The sequence below is a fragment of the Panicum virgatum genome, chromosome 6N (assembly GCF_016808335.1).
Source record: "Panicum virgatum strain AP13 chromosome 6N, P.virgatum_v5, whole genome shotgun sequence".
In the NCBI taxonomy this organism is placed as follows: Eukaryota; Viridiplantae; Streptophyta; class Magnoliopsida; order Poales; family Poaceae; genus Panicum; species Panicum virgatum.
In genome coordinates this window covers 13,085,383-13,104,923 of record NC_053150.1, presented here as the reverse complement: position 1 = coordinate 13,104,923, position 19,541 = coordinate 13,085,383, and positions in this window count along the sequence as shown.

The window sequence follows — 19,541 nt, the reverse complement described above, 5'->3', positions numbered from 1 at the left end:
TCTACTCACGATCGCAACGCCAAAACAATTCCAGCATATACACATACATGCAAATAGAAGCAAAAGCTAAGAAACAGTACAACAATACATAAAAACAGCAAGAAAAACTAAGCTAGAACTATTCTACGCGTTACAACGATCGCGTGGACATAAAGAACGCCTAAAACGGAGCTAAAACGCAAAAACTAGAGCAAAAACAAGGTCCAGGGGCTTTTCTGCAAGAAAAACTGAGTTCCAGGGGGTTTTCTGCAAAAACTGAGGGTCTAAACGTAATTAAACTAAAACTCTGGGGTCTAACTCGCAAAAAGGCAGGGGCTGGACGGCGGGTTCGAATACTGGAAAGCGCAGGGGCCTAAGTGCTAAAAACTGGGCCTGGTTGGAATTATTTTTGAGCAGGCTAGGACGGCGGGTTTATTTCAGAGAACTCTGGGGTCTCTTTAGCAAAGATGCATGGGTGAAGCGGTACGGGTGGATCTGATCCATTGGATCGAGATCGGAGGGCTCAAAACGAAGGGGTACGAGCATTCTAATCCTACGCGTTTACTCTGGATCTAACGGCTGGGAGCCATCCCGCCCGTGGGGGCGGCGGCGCTCGCCCGCCGGAGGCTCTGTCCACGGCGGCGCGGCACGAAGTTCGCCGGGGTTCACGAAATCAACGATCTGGGGGTCGTTTCGACCGGGAAAAGGGTCAGGTGCGATCTATTCCGTATGCTTGATCCACCTATGTACTCGAATCGAGTAAACTGAACCGGAGGACGTGCGCAGCATCAGAGGCGGCCCTGCGCGGTGGCGCTTGCCGCCGAGTGGTGTTTGGCCATAGATGTGGCTCACGTGCCTAGTAAACAGGTGAGTAGGATAGAGGGGATTACAGTGGGCGTCACCAGGTGATCAGAAGCGGCGGCAGCTCGTTGAAGAGGAACGGCGGCGAGCTGGGGCAGACGGTGGTGATGGTTCACACGGACGAACCCCCTTGGAACTGGCTACGGCCGCGGGAACTAGCCAGTGAGTCTCCTGGATGCCCTGCGAAGGCAGCCGCTAGGTAAATTTCGACCAGAGAAGGCCCTGACGGGGAGATTGAGTGGCGGCATCACGGCAGTACCCTGCTCTAGTGAGGAATTCGCACGGACCGCTAGAAAAAGCAGGGACAAAGGGGCACGAGGAGCTTCCTTACCTCTGTGCAGAGCTTAGTGAACGAGTAGGTATTGCAGAGGAGTAATGGAGCCCTGGGTCCACGGCGACGCGGCATGCTCTGCTTCACTGCGGGCGGCTGGCGCTGGGCTATGGTTTGGGGCTGCGGGATGGGAGGCGCAGGGAGTCCTGCAGGGCGGTTTATAGAGGGGGGGGTCCGAGATCTCGGGCAGGCCGTAGCCTCAGAAGGAAAAGATGGCGAGAATCCTGGCCGGATTCCGTTGCGCGGCGGGTGCGCGAGCGGAGGGCACGGGGACGACGGTCCTGACCCGTGGGTCCGGCCGGGCAGCGAGGGGTAGGCGACGCGGTGAGAGCGGGCCGAGGGGCGCAGGCAAGCGGAAGGCGGAGCGCTGGGCTGAGGAGGCGGGAGAGAGTGAGGGGGCGCTGGGAGGCCTGGGCCGCGTACGGGGAAGGGGAAAGCCGCGGGCCGAGCTGGGCTGAAGCGCGGGGAAGAGGGAACTGGGCCGGCGCGTGGGATCAGGCCCGGGAAGAGAGGGAGAGGAGCAGGCCGTGTGCTGGGCTGGTGTGGGGTTTTGCTGGGCCGAGGTAAAGGGTTGGGCTCGGGGAACAGGAACTGGCCATGGGCCGTGTTTTGGGCTGGGTTAAGTTCCTGGGCTTTGGGCTGGTTAGGGGAGGGTTTCAGGTTTGGGGTTTGTTTTTCTATCTCTATTCTATTTGCTATTTTAAACACCACTCAAACTAAACACCATTTGAACTCGAATTCAAATTTGAATTCAAACCTAGTACTCAAACAAAAGAACAATGCACCAGCATGAATGCACAAGCATTTTGAACTTAGACAAATTTTAATTGCTTGTGAAACAAAACTAGATTAAATGCAAGGCTAAACCTAATAAACCTTAGAAAATTAAATAAATCCAATTAAATTTATTATTACTTACTGAAATTTGAATTAGGGTGTTACAACAGCCAACCCGTGCGGTGCTCCGCCGCATCGCGCTCATGATGGCCTCCAACCCCGCCGTCGAGGACGTCAACCTGGTCCTCTTCTCTCTGGCCAATGTCTCTCGACAGCTCGCGGACGGACCTCCGCTCCCAACAACCCACTCGTTCTCGGAGCCGCTCATGTTCGTTCTACGTGACTCAGCGAGTGTCTACCCTCAGGAGCTGCACAAGGCCGCCCAAGGGCGCCAATACGCATCCCAATTTGCGGGCATGATGGAGAGCTACCCTGACTCCGTCCACGACCTCCTGTGCTACGAGGATCGCCTGAGTGATTCCTCCAGCATGGGAGACAACCACCTGGAGGGAACATCCCCGCCGTCGCGCATGTGCGCCATGGTCGACAACAACCCGCCGCCGGAGGTGGTGCCATCTCAGTAGACGTACACCCCACTGGACCACCGCGAGCGCGCACTCGCCAACGCGCAGGCTCAGGGCGAAGATCTCCGCCATCACCAACAGATGCCCCCGCCCGTGAACCACCCTTCGCGGGCTCAATCCAGGTCAAAGGGGATAAACCCCGCGGATTCTGCACGTCAGCGCACACGCGGGGTCAACCGCGACATCATCAACGACGCCCGCATGCAACTCCCGCAAGAGTTCCGTGCAGGCCAGAACTGTTGACACCAGATTTTGGCATGTGTCAAGGAGGCGTGTTGCGGAGGAGAAAAGGTTCTACATTGTACGATCGGCAGATTTGGAGGGGTGATCGTGTACCATGGTCAAAAGATTTTGCTGACCGAAGAAGGGGAAGTTGACCAGATATTTCGGCTTCGGTTTGGCAAGAGTTATCTTAATTTAGGAGTAGTTTTTATTCCCGAGAATAGAATCGTGCTTTACCGTAATCGGCTAGGATTGTGTTAGCGTGGGGTATAAATATGAGCCCCCAAACTATTATAAAGATTGATATACATCCAACAAACAAACTTTACTCTACTTGCAATTTACTTTCTCGTCGGTGGCTTTGCCATCTTTTTCTTTTTGCGAGTTCTTTCAAGCTGATCAAGGATGCCTCACATTCAAGCGACTTGGTTTGCTGGTAAGTATTCATTTACCAAGTAAATCTGAGCTTTAGCTTCCGGGCGCATCATTGTCACTTCGTTCAGATCTATTCAAAATTTACCGAATCTATCTAAGCTTTGATCTCGGGCGCATCGCTATTTTCTCGTTTAGATTCATTCACAAATTACCCGGCTTAGTGATCTGTTTAATCGGCTGTAAGCTCCTTGTTTATCACGACAAACCTTGTAAAGCCGATTAGATTGAATCATAAGCTTAGCTTTGTCTAGATCCATACATTCGTAGGTTAGTATATTGTTACTTGGCACACATCGGCTTTAGATCTAGCCGTCTAGTTGCTTATTGGCATCAGCATCTCATTGCCAAATAGTAGATCGCTTTTATTATATTCTCATCATACCCGATCTTTTGTCGTTTTCTGTATCGGCAGGGCCTTGTCGATACCCCACTTAAGAGTGATTCGAAAATCCAGCTGATACACTTTTGAATTTTACTGTTTGTTGTTTCCTAGTCAATTTATAGGTCAAATTGACTGGCACACCTTGGTTCAAATCTAGTGCCGTCCGGGCTTGGCGTACAGGGCTCCTAGGCTTGGTGTGTGATCATCTCGCGTCAACACATCTTTTGGCATGCCCGGTGCGACAAGAAACATCAAGATGTCAACCGACGGAAAAGCAAAAGTTTCTGAGCAAAACCAGATCCCGATCGACAAGGAGAATTTGAAGGAAGAACATAAGGCAGAACTTAAAGCAATCACAGATGCTTTTGAGTAGCAGTGCCTTTTATCTTTCAGCACCAACAGGAGTGGGGAGGTAATCAAGGAATTCAATTTTCCCACTTTGGTACCATATCAAGAGTCGCAGAAGGAGGACAGGATGATACATCAGATGAATCAGGCGATTGGACATGCTTTTGTGAATCATGCTCCGATCATGACCAACTATGTCCATATTGCTGTGCTCAAGACGCTTCAAGATAGGGGAACACCTAGCTTTGTGGGACCGGCTTATCATCAGGCTAGTCAGATGGTCTTCTCTCCTATTGGATCGGCTATTGGCACTTTACAGATTCATCCTCAAGCTCATGCAGATGAGAGTGTCATAGATGCACAGCCGATTAGTACTGTAGCATCAACTCAGATTCCTCCTATGTACACTAATTCTACACCGATGGCTACATATGCACAGGGGAGCTTTATGTCAGGATACCCGGCTGGTTGGTATGCCTCCAGAATTCATGATCCCATCTCCAACAAAGCAACCAAGCACATCGGCTTCTCAGCCAATGAATTAGCAAGTTAGTGTGTCGGCTCCACAGCCGACTCAGCCTCAAGATACCGCACCAGCATCACAACCGGCGGTTACACCTATGTCAGTACCTTCGCCTGCAAGCCCAAGCAACGTGTTGGCCCCATGGTCAACACCTCAACAACAGAATCTGGCGATGATGCTGCAGCCCAAGTCTCCTACAGAAGTTCTGGCAAACAGAGTCCCTCATGCCAATGGAGTCACCTTGGTTCTCCAGGATCTTGCGACTGGTTTTGTGCATCACGTGAACATGCCTCTTGTAGCACAACGACAGCCTAATCAGAAGACAGCGCAGAACAGTCATGGTAATAAGATGGTGCTCTACCAATCACCATCCAATCAACATCCTCAGCAAGTCACACAGACTGCATCGGCTGCTCAGCCGATGACCTCACCAAATGTCCAGTCCGCATCGGCAGTCTTGCCGTTGGTTCCACCAGCACCACAGGCGGCATCAGCTGGTAGTCAACAGATCGACTGGGCATCCAAGATTGCTGAGGTGATGAGAGATCAGTTTGGTTTGAAGCCAAAGCAGTAGAATCTGATGTACAGAACTCCATATCCACCTGCTTATGATCAACTGCCATTGCCCCACATATACAAGCTTCCAGATTTCACCATGTTTTCTGGACAGGGGGAAGTCTCCACAGTTGAATACATCAACAGATTCATCATACAATGTGGAGAAGTAGCTCAACACGACACATTAAAAGTGTGTTTGTTTTCCATGTCCTTGTTTGGATCGGCCTTTATGTGGTTCACTACGTTACCAACCAATTTCATTATATACTGGGCCGATCTGGAGAAACAGTTCCACCAATTCTTCTACTCTGGTATAGAAGAGATGAAACTGACCGATTTGACCAACTTGAGGCAAAAGAATGATGAATCGGTCGCTGCTTTCATTCAGAGGTTCAGAGATGTCAAGAACTGGTGCTTTAGTCTGGTTCTATCTAATCAGCAGCTTGTAGAAGTTGCTTTCCAAGGACTCCTATCACACATCAAGGAGAAGTATGCTTCTTAGGAGTTCTACAGCATCAGTCAGCTGGCCAACAGGATGACAGGGGAGGCAAGACCGTATGAGCAAAAAAGAAGCAACTTTTAGAAAAAGGTCAATTTTGTTGACTGCTCAGATACTTCTGATTCAGATGATGATCAGATGGTGGGATCGGCTGAATGGTTTTAGAACAATAAGAAGCCGATCTCATGTCCTTTCGGTAACAAAGAACCCGAGAAGTATGGGTTTGATATTACCAAAGCTGACACCAATGCAAATCTTCGACCTGTTACTATTAGAGGGGCAAATCAAGCTGAAGCCATATCATGCAATCCCGACAGATCAAGAGTTGAAGAATATCAAATACTGCAAGTGGCACAATGCAACGTCTCATGACACCAATGAGTGCAAAGTGTTTCGTCAGCAGATACAATCGGCTATAGAACAGGGTAGACTCAAGTTTGAGACACCCAAAAAGCCGATGAAGATTGATGGGCATCCGTTTCCAGCAAACATGGTAGATGTTGAAAAGAAGGGTAATGCATTACAAACAAAGATGCTCACATCACAATCGGCCAAAGAATCTGGTGTTGATCCCAAAGCGCAGATAACGGCCGATGAAGCCAAAGGTAAAGAGCCGCAACAGGAAGAGGAATCAACGGCGCCCAAGAAGAAGGTCACGTCTCAGATGTTGCTGAACAAATTCCAACATGATCAAGAAAGAAGACAGTACAGGGAAGAGTCTGCACGACGACATGAAGGGCATTGGAGGTGTCCTTTCTTTGTGTACTGTTGGGAAGAAGGGTTGACTCTGCCGACAGTGGATAATTGTCCAGAGTGCAACGGTTTATATCATGAAGACCGGTCGCACAAGAAGCCACGTTTCGACCAGAGGCCTAGAGGGCCGATCATTAGAAAGAGAGGTGATGACCAACGCATCTCTGTACATGATCGGCTGGGGGGTAGGGTTTCAGTGCATGATCGGCTAGGGGGCAAGACCATGCTACGTGATCCTGCAGGTAGAAGGATTTCTGCCGATGAGCGAGTTGAACAGGCTACTGCTGCTCAAGTTCCAGATGAATACCCACACCGCAGAGAGCCTGTTTATGACAACATTGATCGGCCTCGATGGTGCCCAGGAGGTTTGACCAGGTCGCAGAAGAGACGGGTTCAGAGACTGTGTCAGACAGAGGCACTGGGAGAAGAGGAAAGAAGAGAAGCTCCTAGGAGGGGAGTTAGATCTGAAGTTTGGTGTGTCAAGTCAATGGCCGATGGAGGACAACAATTAGGATTATCGGCTACATCGGTTAATGTAACTTCTATGCTTCTACCAATCCAAGCAGTAGGTTCTCCCAACCGTTCCTAATGGATGAGTTCCTAGAAGATGAAGGGAAGTTGGGGCACGGGTTCACGTCGGCCAATACATTGGAAGAAGTAGACATTGGAGATGGAGATAGGCCAAGGCCGACGTTTATTAGTGCTAAGTTGGATCCTGAGTATAAACAAGAGTTGGTGAAGTTGTTAAAAGAATACAAAGATTGTTTTGCTTGGGAGTATTAAGAGATGCCAGGTTTGGATCGATCTATTGTTGAACATCATTTGCCTATCAAGCCTGGATATCGGCCACATTAGCAAGGGTCAAGATGGTGCAATCCTAAGATCCTACCAGATATAAAGGCCGAAATCACAAAGTTAATAGAAGCAAGGTCCATCAGGCAGTGCAGATATGCTGAGTGGATATCCAATGTGGTTCCAGTGTATAAGAAGAATGTGAAGCTACGTGTATGCATTGACTTCGGTTTGTTCGAATGGAGTGTCATGACTTTTGGGTTGAAGAACGCTGGAACAACATGTTGATGCAAAATCAACACACTGGAATCTGAGGGCACCGTTCGCCAAGCCTCAGAATGTAGACCAAGCATGCCAGTCAATTTGACTTGTAAATTGACAAGAAAACAGCAAACCGTCAAATTCAAGAGTGCATCGGCTGGATTTCCGAACCACTCTTATGCGGGGTATCGGCAAGACTCTGCCAATACAGAAGGCTACAAAAGATCGTATAAGATAAGCGTGTAATAAAAGCGATCTACTATGGATCGGCAATGAACTGCCGATGCCGATGAGCAACCAGACGGCTAGATCTGAAAGCCGACACGTGCCAGGTAACAATGTACAAACTCACGAATGTATGGATCTGGACAAAGCTAAGGTTATGGTTCAATCTAATCGGCTTTACAAGATTTATCCTGATAAACGAGGAGCCGAGTAGTTTGTGAATTAATCTAAACAAGAAAACAACGATGCGCCCAGAGATCAAAGCTTAGATAAATTCGATAAATTTTGAATAGATCTGAACGAAGCGACAGCGATGCACCCGAAAGCTAAAGCTCAGATTTACTCGATAAACAAAAACTTACCAGCAAACCAAGTCACTCGAATATGAGACGTCCTTGATCAGCTTTAAAGAGCTCGCAGAAAGAAAAAAGATGGCGAAGCTGCCAACGAGAAAGTAAATTGCAAGTAGTAAAGTTTTGTTTGTTGGATGTGTATCAATCTTTACAATAACCCGGAGGTTCATATTTATACCCCACGCTAACACAGTCCTAGCCGATTACGGCAAAGCATTGACTCTATCTAAAGAAACTTATTCTAATAAATGAAAAGCACCACCTTCTAAACCGAGACTATCTCGTATCAAAACTTGCCTTAGAAAATACTGAGACATCTGACCGGCATCAATCCATACCCGATCTTCACCTTCCGTGTACCATCATTATTTCCAACCAAGCATTCCTCTCTTTTCCCAATCCTTTGACACGTGCCAAAAAACGGTGTCAACACAACATACCAGAGAGCCATGAATTACATCTTCCATGAGATCATCGGAAAGATTGTTGATATTTACATTGATGATGTTGTGGTGAAATCCAAGGGGTACCAAGAATAGTTAGTCGACCTACGCGAAGCTTTGGAATGTACCAGAGGACATGGACTAAAGATGAATCCTAACAAAAGTGCATTTGGCGTGTCGGCTGGTCAGTTCCTTGGGTTTATGGTTCATGAAAGAGGGATCGAGATCAGTCAGAAGACCATTGCAGCCATTAACAAAGTAGTGGCTCCAGAAACAAAGTTGAACTTCAATCGTTGATCAGCAAGATTAATTTTATTCGGAGATTTATTACTAATCTATCCGGTAAAATACAGTTGTTCGGTCCTCTATTGAAGTTGAAGGCCGATCATAAATTTGTATGGGGAGAAGCACAGCAAGAGGCGTTGGATGAAATTAAGCAATATTTAACATCGCCTCTTGTGTTAGTTCCACCACAAAAGCACAAGCCGTTTAAGTTATATTTATTGGCTGATGAGCGTGCTATCGGATCGGCCCTTATTCAAGAGTTTGAAGGAAAAGAACACATGATATATTTTGTCAGTAGAAGACTCTTGGATGCTGAAACCAGATATTCTCCTGTTGAAAGATTATGTCTCTGCTTATACTTTTCTTGTACCAAGCTTAGACATTATCTATTATCGGCTGAGTGCGTTATGGTGAGCAAAGATGATGTCATTAAATACATGCTTTCATTGCCAATTTTGAGTGGGAGAATTGGAAAGTGGATTCTAGCCTTGTCTGAGTTTGATCTGAGATACGAATCGGCTAAAGCAATTAAGGGACAAGTTATGGCCGATTTTGTTGTTCAGCATTGTGGGCCAGAATTGGGAATTGTTGATCTCGTTCCATGGACATTGTTCTTTGATGGTTCATCATGTGGAGTTGGATCTAGTATTGGCATTGTCTTGGTGTCGCCTCGGGGGGCAACATTTGAGTTGTCTTTTCCAATAGAAGCTACTACTACAAATAATCAGGCTGAATACCAGGCCTTACTTAAGGGAATTCGGCTATTGCAAGAAATTGGAGCTGATGCAGTTGAAATATTTGGGGATTCCATGTTAGTGGTTAATTAGTTGATCGGCATATATGAATGTAAAGATGATATCCTAAGAGTTTATCATGAAGAATGTTGATGAAGATGCTAATCGATTGGCACAACACGCTTCTGGTTATCAGCCGATAGAAAGTGTGATGACTTTAGGATTACCTGCTGATGATTGGAGGAGAGAAATTGTGGAGTACTTGGAAAATCCCTCCATGAAAGTAAGCCGAAGGATCAGATTTCAGGCAACTAAATATGTGTTGCTTGAAGGAGAGTTATATTATCGAATGATTGATGGAGTTTTACTCAGATGCCTTGACAAAGAGGAGGCTAAAGTATTGATGGGAGAGATACATGAGGGTGTCTGTGGTTCGCATCAATCGACATACAAAATGAAGTGGGTAATCAGGAGAAATGGATACTTTAGGCCAACCATGTTAGAGGATTGCTTCACTTATTATAAAGGTTGTCAAGGGTGTCAGAAATTTGGAGAGCACCGGCATCGGCTATGAATCCTATTATTAAGCCGTGGCCATTCAGAGGATGGGGAATTGATTTAATTGGACAGATTTATCCACCATTCAGCAAGAATCACAAGTTCATACTAGTGGCGACTGATTACTTCACAAAATGGGTTGAAGCAACTCCTCTGAAGACTGTGACATCCAAAGAGATGATTGAATTTGTGAAGGAACATATTGTTTGTCGGTTTGGTACTCCGCAAACTATTATGACCGATCAATGCAGTATGTTTATTTTAGAGGAATTTGGGGAGTTTGCTGCAAGTATGGGAATTAAATTATTGAATTCTTCTCTGTATTATGCTCAAGCTAATGGTCAGGCAGAAGCTTCCAATAAAGGGATTATTAAGTTAATTAAGAGAAAATTGAAGAACAACCAAAGAGATGGCATACGACTCTTAATGAAGCTTTGTGGGCCTACAGAATGTCTTGCCATGGGGCTACTAAAGTGTCTCTGTATCAGCTAGTTTATGGACATGAAGCTGTGCTTCCTTGGGAAACTAGACTCAGTTCCAGATGGGTTACATTTCAAGATCAGCTGACAGCTGAGGATTATGCTGTGTTGATGAAGGATGAGGTGGAGGACTTGGCTGGGCATCGGTTGAACGCGCTCATCAGTATCGAGGCTAATAAAGCTAGAGTGGGCCGATGGTATGATAAGAAAGTCAAAACCAAATCTTTTGACCAAGGAGACTTGGTATGGAAGCTGGTCTTGCCGATAGGAACAAAAGACCCCAAATTCGGCAAGTGGTCTCCAATGTGGGAAGGCCCATACAACATTAGCAGATGTGTTCCCGGGAACGCATACATTTTGGAAACGTTGGAAGGAGAAGAATTTTTCAGCGCACTCAATGGCAAATATTTGAAGAAATATTACCCAAGTGTTTGTGTTGATGCATAGCCGATTACTCGAGAAGATCGGTTGATTTTTAAATAGCCGATACAGAAAGTGTATCGCCTTTAGTGCAAAATAAGAAAAGACTTGATCATATCATAATGCGTTCAAGTGTTTTCATGGCCGATATGACATGTATTGCCCTTAGATCGAAAAATCAAATCCAAAACATGTGGTTCAGATTTGACTTGGTTTTCTGTTCGATTTTGGATCGCGGAGGTGTTTTGTTTTGCTCGGGGCGATAGTTGCAAAGCAGAAAGTAGCACAAGACACAGCAAAAACAAAGAATAGAGGCAAAGAGGGGGAAGCCAGTCCATTAATTATATTTACAAAAGAGCCAGATAGGCTGTAACATGCTACAACCTAATCTGACTCTCCTCCGAAGAGGTTGCTGACGACCCCCTCCAAGCTCACGTCAGCGACTATGGCGTCGGCGGGAAGGCTGAGATCATCAACCAGCTCGTCGAAGGCATTCCGCGCCTCTCCCCAATCGGGGAAGACCAGCTCCCACTGCCGGTAGTCCGCCCTAGACATGGTGGAGATGATAGCGATGGCCCTGGCGGCGCCTGCGTGGACCCCGTGCTCAACGACCTCCATGACGCGAGTCGGGACGTTCCGGAGGCGTGCGGCGACGGTGCTCCCCCTCGCGTTCACCGAGTCTATGGTGACTCGGGAAGCTTCCAGAAGGGTCTAGACCTGCGACTTCAGGTCTGAGAAAAGAAGAGATTAGAGTAAAGGATTTGGTGAAAATCACCAAAGAGGACATGGCCGGAAGACTTACTTGCGACCTTGGTGTCGGTGTTGGTGAGATGGCCGCGTACGACGACTTGGTTCGTCTGCGCTCGGTCCAGGTCATGGCGGGCCTCAGCGAGTTGATGGAGGAGGTCACGGATGTAGCCCTGGGTACATCGTCTAGGGCCTGAAAGTTGGCAGCAAGCTCGACAGCGGCGTCTATGCAGGAATAAAGTCAAATGGGTATTTAAGATGCGACATTGGTAGATAAGTAAAATATCTTACCCGAGGCGGGGACGGAGTGGCGGAGGAGCATCGGAAGATCCCTCGCCGGCGCGCTTGTTGATGGCCATTTGTTCGGAAGGGAGAAAGAAGGCTAGGGTTTTTGGGGCTTGAGGAAAAAGAAGGCAAAGGAAGCTCTGGCCGATGAAGAGACTACAATGCCGATGGGTTGATTTATAGCCCAAGATTGGGGAGATGAATCGGTTGCGTGCACCGGCGCGGCCTTTACTCCTGGGTCTAATCGAGGGACATATGGGTAAAAAGACGGAAGGTGAATCGGCAGATTCCCATTGTACGGACGAGAAGGCGAAGGGTTGAGGGCAAAGAAGAGATTTTCACTCGCCACCCGCACAGCAAACGAGACGGCAGTAAGTGAAGAGATCGTTCGGCAGCGTAATCATGACAAGGTTTAATTTCAAAGTAAAATGGCATTTTCACTCCGAAATTGGGGGGTGTTGGTATTTCTTAACGTTCACAGAATAATCCGCAATCGCGGAAGATACCATTGTAGCACTTCACCCGGAAGTATTCAGGGTATCATAATTTCCACAGGGAACGGATGTGTAACGACCTTCTGGCTAGCTTAACCCAGGAGAACAGGAAGTAGGAGAGCTTTGGGTAGCGTGGTTTATCTAAAGATAAGGATCAAGGTGAGGTAGACTTAGGCTTTCACTCGTTTACTTCGGGCACCGGTCTGACCCAGGTACTGTTGGGAACCTCCGGCTTGTTGCTCTACGCCGTACCCGGACGGGGGGGAGTGCACTAACCACGAAGCAGCTTCATAGTGGACCGACAGGGCTGTCACCACCTGCAGTCTACCCTGCAATACTGTAGAGTATGAGGCAAACAAATGCAATCTAGGGCATAGACACCACGTCTAATCCTTCGATTACTACTCTAGCGGCGTACAGGGTTACCCGTCTTTACCAGGGGCCCTCTACTAGAGTATACATTACAAGAATGTACGATGAACCCGAAAATGAATAAATAACTTAAGAATACTTAACCAAGAACTTAACAGAAGATGAACTCCGGATACTTACTCAAGTGATTCGTACCCGTCGAGGTACAAGACGAAGAGAGGCCGACAAGTCCGGCTCTTCTCCGATCCTCCTCCTCGCACACTCCATACTCTAAAGATACTAGTGGAACACTACTACTACTTCTCCTCCTTGAAGTGTATGAGAATAGAATGGGAATGACTTGAGAGGGGTGAGTGGAGGCCCTTTTATAGGTTGAGAAGGTCGGTTCCCGCCATCTTCTGATATGGAAACGTTGATAACCGCCTTTGAGAGGATAAGGGAGGATCACCGGCCAAGACACACCTAGACTGGTGCCAGTCCAGGTTCGGCCGAACCAGTGGTTCGGCCAACCCCACTTGGCCGCCTTTGGCCACCGTCTTTGGCCGGGTGACTGACATGTGGGTGCTCTTCAGTGTAGGTCGGTGCCGGGGCTTTGTACGTCGGTTTGCTCTGTCAATTGGGCCCTCTTTATAAGTGTGACGTAGGATCGGATATTTAGTGCATTTGTGTCGCGTCTTTTGTATGTTTTTGTCTTATTCTGTGTATGGGTGCCTGCAATCCAAAATTCACCAAAACTCGTGGAAATGGTTAACAATAAGCCCTATAACTATATTTGGTGATTGAATGTTATGAAAAGCTGCAGGAATTGACGGCTTTATTCCTGATTTAAGGACTGCCAACAACACCCCCACACTTAGCCTTTGCTTGTCCTCGAGCAAAGAGGCGAAGACTAAGGTGGATGCAACTCCTTTGATATAACCTGCACACAAGTTATTCCAAGCTTCTCCTAGACTTGTGAACTTTTATGTGTCTACCATACTTATCATGGTAATTGAAATTTGGAATGACTTAAACTTCAGGTTCCTTAGTCTCCCTTGCTCAGAAACTTGGGTTTTATGAATTTTTAAAATCAAACATAGCCTAGCTCCTCAGTTTGTTCTCTCAAATCTCTCTTTTTGCTTTTTGGTTTCCTCACTAAGGCAAATTGTTGCCTTCTTTTTCACCTACCTCTAAAAGGTTTATGTGGAGCTCAGGGTCGGGAAAAAGTCAAAGGCATACTTGCTCCTCATTTGTTGCTAAGCCAAAGACCGGATCCATAGGAGAAACAAGTCATAAACCTTGATCAAGATGTGCATGTGTGTGGATTTTTGTGTGGATGGTGTATGAACTCCTTTCATGAGCTGTCTCTCTCCATTTTTCTTTCTTTGGACATGGGCTATCTCTTCTCTTCATTTTTTTTATACTTGGACCTTCATGTGTCCAAAATATTTTTTTTTCATCATGCTTTCTTGAGCATGTCTTTTATTTCTTTTTGCATAGCCCATGTCCTTTATCTTGAAATGATAACTTGGAGAGAGTAGTCATAAATAACATGGAGTTTTATTTTGTGGGATGATATGGATGGATGTTCTTGCGCAACTTCCAATGTAGAAGTTGGCAAAATATAAGTGGAGTGTACGTGATCTTGATCATGGGAGTATGAAATGTATCTCACAAAGGGTCACAACAATTTGACAAAGCTCAATGAGAAAACAAGTTGCATATGTGGAAGGTTTTCAGTTTTAAATATCATATGGCCTTGGATAGGAATTTCATGTCAACTGAGAAGCCCTGCTATTGAGTTTTAACCATTCGTTTTAACCATATCTCAAAATTCAATTATTAGATAGCATGGGGTCCCTATCATGTTTTTAGTTCACAATAACAAGGTGAAAGTCAAGGAATAAAGAGTATGCAAGGTTATCATGAAGTGCATGGAAGGCATGAGATTAGCAAGGTTTGTTGAGTTCAATTTTTAGTGATTAGCATTAAAATCAATTAAACTCAAAGACTTAGGGAGTATGAGGAGTGTGTTTGCACAAACCATCGTTTAAAGAGGAAGAAGAGGTGACTGAGGGAAATCAGAGTTGGTTTGATCGAACCAGAGGTTCGGTCAACCTTCTCTAGATCCCATCTGTCCTGTTCTTCAGCGTGCTGGACCATCGATGTTGTGCAACATGTTGGGGGAGAGATCTTGAATGAGTTTGCAAATGGTGTCTTTAAAAGATCTCCCCGACACTTATTCTTGTACCTGCTTTTATTCAAAAGAAAGACAATAGAAACAAGGACTCTACCGGTTTTGAATTACCGGGGTGTCAAATTTTTTATTGAGGCAAGGTGCATGAAATGCTTAAGTGGCTAAGTTTCTTTTTATTATTATTTTCATTATATGTATATTCTTTTTATTATGGCAAGCTAGGCATCATGGGTAACTTTGTAGGGTGAAGAAATTAACGAGGGTGCACAAGGTATGTGGAATCTTTACTTGATGGAACTTACCAATCCCTGAACAAAGATGCAAGAGTTAAGCTCTATCTTCATAAAGCCAAACTTTGCACTTCGTTCTGCTTGGCTCCTTGTGCATCTGTCTCCTCTTGGACCAAGGAGGGTTGTATGAGTGTTAGGGTGTTCACGCTGCTCCTTGGTTGCATTCTTTTCATTCCCTGCAAAAGGTTGGTGACAACAAATATTCGAGAAATGCCGAAAGAATTTTTTTTCTATGAAAGTATTCCATCATTTTTTTGATTTGTTGTCCACATCCATGGTAAATTAAAATCATAATCCAAAGTTCAAATTGCAAGGATCCCATGTTGCTGACCATTATTTTATTTCATTCATTTTTTAAGAAAGATATTTCCCTTTTTGGTTTATCAAAAGGTTTTTTTCTTTTTATTGTTGTTCACCAAATTTGCGTCTTAAACAAGGCTGCGATAAAACTTGCACAAACGGGAAGGAGTATTTTGACAATATACTCACAGTGCACCTTGGAAAGGTGATCTGTGCTTCCCTTGCATGTTGTGCAATTTTTGATGACGTGCCTCCTGCGCCTTTGTTTTTCTCCAGCATGAACTTGTGGACTTATCCATCAATTTTGAAATTTCCTACAGGGGTTAGTCCACAAAAAGATATGCATCCAAAGTCTGTGATAGTATTAACTCAATGGTTCATTAACCAAACTCGACACCATGTCTAATTTGATTAGAGAGGCTATTTTAACCTAAGCACCATGCTTAATTCAAAAAGCCTATGGATGCACAACGTTGATACACCCAAACCGGAGCATACGAGCAAAAACAAAGGAAGCATGAATTTCGAAGATCAAGCTATGTTCAAATGGAGATTGGTGAATTCGGGTTACATACCTGAGTGCACTTACCATCTGCATGTGGGGATGGATGTATTGATATTGCTGCAGAGGTGGCATGGTCATGTTTGGTTGTCGTTGACTCCTCCATGTTTGATGCAAGCAAAGGAGGACACATAGACCATGCTGTCTCAGGTGACTGCAAGGCTGGGTCATACACACGATTAGTGTGCAGGAACCCTGGGCCTTGCTGGCATGCTCCATTGGCACGATGATTGGAGGCGCAAAATACGTCTCCTTTCATGTGTGCGAGTGAGTGCCACATGGACTGGAGTAGCAAAGGCCCAGGCCAGAAAAGGATCATTCCTTTGGTGTGAGAGCTTGGCCTGCTAGAATGGCGCTTTGCAAAGCAAGAAGCAGATGAGGACTATGGCGAGGCTTTGCAAGCGCGCGCGAGACCAAGGTTTGGAGCAAGGCAGCAAAACTGGGTTTTGCTTAAGTATACTGCCACGGGTAGGAGGTATGTACACTTGGCAGCCTCTGATTCATGTGGAGATCACCGGCCTTCACTCTTACTCCCTTCCTCGCTCCCTTCTCTCTTTTTTATCTATTTTTTTTCTTTTCTTCTTTTCATAATTTTTTCTTTGGCTCCATCTCTTTTTTTCTCTCTTTTATCTTTTTTTTTCTTTCTATATTTTTTTTCATCTCTCTCCCTTTTTTTCAAGTAAGCCAGAGCTGGTCCTTCTATAAACTAGGATACTCTTTAAATAGAACTTGCAGTAATTTGCCCACCAACTTCCCCCACACTTGAACTTTTGTGTGTCGGGACACCAAGAGTTAAGTGTGTGGTTTTGGTGTTTCCTTCAGAGTAATCCCCAGCATCCAGTTGGAGCAGTTCCCATGTTCTTGGGCTTCGCATGTCCTTCGTTCTTTTTAATCTTAACCTGAAAGGGCTAGCGACCAAAAATACCCGAAGGTGCATACTGCCCTACAAACATGCTCTTATTATCTCTTTTTTTTAATAGTCGGGTTATCTCCCGGTAGTGCTTTGTTTAAGGTCATAAGCTTGACCATGGGGTCTTCATCCTGTAGCTAATATTGTGATGTAGTTCCCACCTTCACCACCATTCGTTGATTGTGTTTGAGCTGCAAGGTTAGTGCCATAGTGCTTCCTCGAAACCTGCTATGCTTACGATAAACGAAAGCATCTACAACCACCCTTCTATACATTTTACTAGGAGAGTTCAAGAGGTGGTTGGAATTCTGGTGGGAGCACGTGGCGCTAGGAGAGATGGACTCTGTAGTCTACTTATGTGAGCACAAATCTTGAGTAAATTCAAAGTTTTCGTGCCAACTTGTCGAATTCTCTCTCTTGGATTCCGGAGTTGATGTATAAGGAAGGTCCATGGCACAAAAGTCCTCTTCTTCAAGAGATTCAATGTGAAATGCTTGGCTAGAGGGATAAGGCTTAAACTCACTCGAGGGTGATGGAGGTCGTTCAGTTTCATAAAGATGAGAGATAGGGCTAGATGAAACGAACAAGGATACAAACTTCACTTCCTTGAGCAGATCATGGTCAACATGAAGCTCGTCCACTGGAGTTTCTAAGCAAGGGATAGGAGTGGCAAAAGCGTTTTCCCTAAATTCATCATCGAGGCTTCTTTGTGAAGATTTTCGGAGAAATGTTGGTAACTCAAAGGTTTCTTCCTGATCGTTTTCTTCTTGAATGAAAAGTCTAGAATCTTTTTCTAAAGAAGACTCAGGAGTTTCGGCAGGGAAAAAGGCTTGCACTTCGTCATCTTGTTCTTCTTGGGGCATAGGTTCGGCCAAGGAATCCTTTGATCGAAAGATCGGCGAGCTAAAATCTTGACCCCCAAGAGTTACGTCGAGGGTTCCTGATGAGGAGATGATTTGGAACAACTTCTCGACGGGTTGCCCGATTAAGACATCAAAGTCTTGGAGGAATTCGAAGACATGGAAGTTTATTGCAATCTCATCTTTATCATACCAAACGGGTACGTTATGCAAGATTCCGATCCCTTCAATGGTGGAACATGGTCCAATCCATAGGGATCTTGAGGTTGGGAGCAAAGGGTTGTCGCTTAGATGGCTAAGCGCATAAGATGCAGACATGATGTTTGCTCCAACTGTAGGGCTATAGAGAACTGAGACAGCAGTTCCTTGGATGAAACAGGGAAGGGAGTACGAGGGGTTTTGGATCCGAATTGCTTCGGGTGACATTTCTCCTTCGTGTACCCGATCACTGTTCATGACAGCCGTTACCCCTTTGACTGCCTCTTTCAGGGAAGCTTTATCCGGAGGGGGTATGGGTTCTTTAGGAACTGGTGGTCTCTTCTCACGAAGATACATCGAGGTGTTTCCAAAGTTTTGAAAGACGTCCTCCTCGATGTTGAAAGGAAACTTTGGAGGTTGAATTTCTTCTTCCTCCATTGTTTCTGGTTCGGGGGAAGGTTCGGTGGTTGGCTCTAGGTGAGTGGGAGATCGGGATGTAGAATCAACCAACGGAACTTTCTCATGGCTTGAGGATCCCGCTACTGGAAGGGTTTCGGTGAAGGATGTATTCTCTAGAATACTAAGAGAGCTTCTCCTTCAGTAGTGGTTTTATGTGTGAACGACCCTCCTGCGGTCATACCAAGCTGTAGGGCAGATTCCTTGCTAAGCCCTAACCAGAAGTGTTGAAGCAACACGTGGTTAGGGATAGACAAGTTTGGGCCAACATGAGTTAGCTTGGAAAACCTGGCCCAGGCTGCACCTATGGACTCCTTCTTATCCTGATGAAAGTTGTGTAACACCCTAATTCAAAATTCAGTATTTAATAATAAATTTAATTGGCTTTATTAAATTTTCTAAGGTTTATTGTGTTTAGTTGGCATTTAATCTAATTTTTGTTCCTTAAGTAATTAAAATTTATCATAGGTTTAATTTTATGTTGTTGCATTCATGCTGGAGCATCTCTTTTATTTGTTTGAGTGAATAAGGTTTTGAATTCAAGTTTGTTTTTGAATTCAAATTAGTTTGAGTTCTTTAGACTTGAGTTGAGTTAGAAACAGAAAGGAAACCAAAACTCCAACCCAACACAGCATCAGACCGGCCCATGGCCCACTCCCCTTTCCCCAGCCCAAAACCAGCAGCCCAGCCCTCCCACCTTTCCTCTCACGCGGGCCCAGCAACCCCCACGGCCAACACGGCCCAGGTTCACCCACTCCCTCTCTCTTCCCGGCCCAGAACGGCAGCGCACGGCCCAGCACCCCACGCTCCCTCTCTACCAGGCCGGCCCGCGCACCCGCGCGCTTCCCCGACGCCTTGACCCCACCGAGCAGGCAGCCGCGCGACGCACCCCGCCCCTGCCAGTGGCCCCCTCCAAGCCAGTCGCCTCTCAGCCCGCGCGCGTCGCACGCCTCGCGTCCCTCTCACCCGCGCCCGGGCCCACCCGCCAGCGCCGCTCACTCCGCGCGCCCGCTCCCCGCGCTCGCTGCCCAGGCCCACCTGTCAGCCTGCGCCGCGCACCCCGTTACGCTGACAGCCCGGGCCCACATG